This window comes from Limulus polyphemus, unplaced genomic scaffold (assembly GCF_000517525.1).
Source record: "Limulus polyphemus unplaced genomic scaffold, Limulus_polyphemus-2.1.2 Scaffold83, whole genome shotgun sequence".
Lineage (NCBI taxonomy): Eukaryota > Metazoa > Arthropoda > Merostomata > Xiphosura > Limulidae > Limulus > Limulus polyphemus.
The window spans coordinates 596,132-601,201 of record NW_013665693.1 but is presented as its reverse complement, the minus strand read 5'-3'; positions in this window follow the sequence as shown (position 1 = coordinate 601,201).

Here is a 5,070-nt window from a genome sequence, read left to right as displayed (position 1 = left end):
TCAGCCATCAAGGATCGTAAGCTGTCGCGCATGTGATTAATGACATGAGCACATAAAATTCAAGTGTACATTGTTCTCTTTCACACACACCGATAATCCATCATTTTCGGGCTTGAATATTAAGTTCACCAAAGATAAAACTGAAAATGCGATATCACCAACAGGGGGCGACGGTGACATCTGGAAACCGACAAGCCTTTGGGGGGGGGGGACAGTGTAAGAGTAGAACCTCTTATCGGAACTATTATGATGAAAACTCAGAAAGACTGATGTTTTAAAAATATGGTTAGGCTTATGTTTCTTCTCTTTTACAAAAAAGAACTTTAGATGTTACGAAAGTTTACCGTCTACACAAAAGATGCTCTTATAAGCCAGGTTAATTTTCAAACGTCAAGGCAGACTGTTCTTGGAGTAAAATAAGTAAAGCAAGTTTGAATATGAATATAGATGGCGTGATTACTAATAAATATGTCTCAAAAAATGGCGAGCTTAAAGTTTATGATGTCATTGATATACATGAGAATTTCACCTCTTATCATAATCCTGTGGTGGATCAGCGGTAAGCCTGAGGGCTCATAACACTAAAAATCAGGTAGCGATACCCGCGATTGACAGAGCACGAATGAATTATATCACACACACACACACACACACACACACACATATATATATAAAGTACAATGCTTAAGTTTGTATGCCGAAGGTCACGTTTAGTGATTTCAATCATACTGGTCGTAATGTTTACGATGGCTCTGCAACGGGTCTAGTCTCGTTTTGAGTCGGTGGTATTGAAATTGTGAATAAAGCCTATTACATCAAACCCAAGACACTTACACTGTAATCATTATTGTTCAACTATACCGTTAAAGAGAAGTAACTCACACAGGGAAGTAATATGCAGATTAGGATATTGCTAATATTACACATCGTCAAGTAGATTACACGGCAGAAGAAATAGTAACACAAGATGACACTGTTTTTCTGAGCCACTTAAAATCAACTCTGGGAACGAGAATGACTTGAAGAAGTGGAGGATTACATTATTATTATTTTTTCATTAATCAGTGTTCTTTCTCATTCACCTCTGAAGTGCCATTCTTTCAAGAATATACATTTATTTACAACTAAAAAGAGGTAGTAAACCTCATCTAAGTAGACGCAGATTGAATTCATTGTTTCATGCCACTAGCATTAGGATTAGTATATATATCGTAAAATTTACGTGAGATAAAGTAAGGATTTTCTGGCCGTGGTCACCAAGTGCTTGCGTTGCAAGCGTTCAACCTAGCATTCGCTACTGCATTTAGCACGCTTAGAGTTTTGGAGTTGATTCACTTACCATCGAAACATGACGAAATACAGATTATATTGAAAGCCACTTTAAGGCAGATTTTACATAGTTGACAACCAAACTTTGCAAAAGTATAAGCACTGAACTATTTTTTTATTCACATTCACATTACTAAAGCTATTGTTGTTAAGCACAAAGCTATACAAAGGGCTATCTGTGCTCTGCCCACCACGGGTGTCGAAACCCGGTTTCTAGCAGTATAAGTCCGCAGACATACCACTGTGCCACTGGGGGACCATATTAATACTTGCACCAATTTTTTATGTTGCTGGACAAAGACTGGACAAATTGTAAAATTTTCTGGAAAACTTCACGTGGCTCTAGAATTAAAAGTTAATAAAGTTGGTGAATGATATTTTCCAGATCCGTTCTGGATGCGCGTAATGTTCAGGATAAAGCAAAACATTTGCCATTTTTAATTCTGGAAAAAAAGTAATAGGCATACACATTTTATGCATAATGAGCAAACTATGTAAACAGAAAAACTTCAGTAGGTTTTTTTCTTTTTCTTCCTCCAGTAGATCAGTGGTAATTTACGTAATCATCCGGGGGTCCATTCTGCCCATTCTGTAACCTTGCGCTAAAAACAACAATAACTGACCCTGTATGGCCTGGTAATTAGGGCGCTTGACTCGCAATCTGAGGGTCGCCCATCAAACATGCTTGCCCTTTCAGCCGCGGGGGCGATATAATGTGACGGTCAATCCCAATGATTGGTGATGAGTAGTTGCCTTTCTTCTAGTATTTCACTGCTAAATTAGGGACGGCTAGCGCAGATATCCCTCGTGTAGCTTTGCGCGAAATTCAAAACCCACAATTTTTTTTATTTATTTAGGCCATAAATCTACCGGTTTGTTTGACGAAAGGACCTAGTTATCTACATCAAATTTATTCGACCTAATACAGAGCATTCAGTATCATCGGTTTATATCGTTGTCTATCTCATTAGCGAAGAACAGAGAAGGACTGGGTCACATTGGGTCCTTAACGAAAAAGAAACAAGGTTCAAAGTTTTCGTTATTAATTTGATTTTGGGCATTGTTGAGACTTTTGGTTCGAATGTTAACTAGTTGCTGACACGTGAATTGTATTTTAAGCGTCGTTCCTGGGATAACATCAGTAATTTTGTTGAACATTTTTTTTAAAGCCACCATGTTATTAACCCTTGTTATTCGTAGCATTAGTCTATTTGTAGTCGTGGCGGATTATGATCATTTTTAGTTTTCTTTTAGTCACTTGTCATTTGTTGCTTTACGATGATAGAGTAGCTTAAATCTTTTAAGTTTGGAGTGTCTTAATGTTGGATAGAAATTCAGGACAAGAGATTAAGAAAGATTATTGATGACAGGGTGCTAAGAATATGCATCAGTATAACACGTGTAAGGTGGGTCGTAGCTATCAGAAGATGCACCATGAAGCATGAGAACTGGCAATCAGATTGGATCACAATCGATATTGGTCTGTCTCAAGGTCTGTCTCACTATTTTCACCAGTCCTCGATAACACCTGTGGGAAATACTTTTTTATTCCTGTAAACTCCCAGTGGAGCATAGGGCCACAACAACACCTCGCCAACGGAAGGTGTTGTTGCAGTTACTTGTAGCAGGTTGGTTTTTACGGGGTGGAGTTGCTAGCCCCGCGCCCAGCCCTCCTCCTTTCTCATCCTGGACTTGGGACCAGGCAAAGGCGGAGGTTGGCATGTTTGGTGTGACGGGGATTCGAACCCGTGACCCTCAGACTACGAGTCGAGCGCCCTAACCACCTGGCCATGTCGGGCCCAAAGAGTCTCTTAATACCCGAAAAACAATTTTCTTTACAACTCTTTATTAGAGAAGCTAAAGAAGTAAAGCCGTTTTGAATAACATCTTGACCATCTCTGTGCTACTGTCTTAGTGGTGATGTTTCACTGTCATATTCTTCTTATTCTGGCTCAAATGAAGCATTGGTTTTTTTTTCTCTGATTGCTCTTTAACTTTAACAACATCATTTTATTTTCTCTCTGGTACACTACTTTCACCACGTCAGCTATATTTCAACCCTAGGATAATGACTCTACCTGACATACATGTATACTTACTTTCAACCTCAAAGTAGAACTCTAATAGAATCAATGTTAGTAGAATCTCTACTTGATTACACAGTAAATAATTAGAACATAGATTACTCATTGGGTTATATGGTATTTCATACTGCTTCTAGAATGTTCTTGAAATTTCCAAAATATTCTGAAAAATTTGCAAATGGTACATGGGGGGGGGAAGAATCCTGTTGGAGTTGGTGTAGAACTATCAACACAGCTGGAGATCAGGTATCATACCTGAAGTATGGACTGATGTCTTTATTAAATCTTTGCCAAAACTCATGAGGGATTGCTATAGTTTCAAAGCCCATTGAATTATGTTACCACAAAACACCAATGGCAACATATGAGCGAAATCTATAGCTAGAAAGTTTGCCTATCAGGTTGAATCGCTGATACCCTCATTATTAGGTGGTTATTAAGGTGAAAGAGGCAATTGAATCAACGTTGCTAATTTGCATCTGATACATGGGAAGGCTTTGAAGTTGATCAGAGCACCTGGACAATAGCTTTATATTTGGAGAGTGCCTAGAATAGAGCTCAATTGTACAAAAAAAAATGCCGACGCAATGTTTTATGTCCTGTTGTATTTACAGATAAACATTTATCATGACAGTTTATTTTAGCCGGTGTCTTGTTATAGTCATGACGAATTTCTTAACAGTCAGTATTGAAAACCTTAAGAAGTGTCTTTTTATAATCATGGCGAATTTCTTATACCATTAACTCATTCATAACCGGAACTATGTTCCATTCAGTCAGAGAAGTGCAAGAAATAACCAGAACCGTGCCGCATTCAGTCAGAGAAGTGTAAAAATAACCAGAACTGTACCAAATCCAGTCAGAGAAGTGTAAAAATAACCAGAACTGTACCAAATCCAGTCAGAGAAGTGTAAAAAATAACCAGAACCGTGCCACATTCAGTCAGAGAAGTGTAAAAATAACCAGAACTGTGCCACATTCAGTCAGAGAAATGTAAAAAAATAACCAAAGCTGTGTGCCACGCGCAATTCATTCAACCCAGTAATAATAGCGTTACCATACATTAGACAACAATCACAGTGTCTATGAAAGAAGCTGCGCGTATTAATCTTGGTTTGTTTGTTGTTAATCGCAAAAGTACCCAATGGGCTACCTGTGCTGTGTCAACTACGGGTATCGAAATCCGTTGTTTAGTAGCGTTACAAATGCTCAGCCAGGTTGGGGGGAGGGTCTCTGCATGATTTTTGCTTTTTGGGTACCGAGATGAGGTTACCACACGTTAACAGGCATTTAAGTGTTGTTGAAACTGTAAAAGAATAGTTAACTGCTTCTTTTTCTACCTAAATACTAAATAGCGTTATTGTTTCATACATGTTGAAGTGTGTGTTTCGAATGTAGATAATAGTTTGGAATTTCATTAAAATGGGAAAAAAATCTCTGTCTATCCACTTGCTTATGTTTTTCAACGTCAAACCACCTACTAATCTTTCACTCCATCTGTATGCCTACTTATCTTTCTTTTGTTTATCTGCCTTCTTGTTTTTTTTCTCCAGCTTTCAGTTCAACTGCATGCTTATTTTTCGCTCTGTCTACATCTTATTTTCTAGTTACTCTCTGTCTATTCGCCTTTTTATCTTTGCTGTCTTTATCAGCCCAC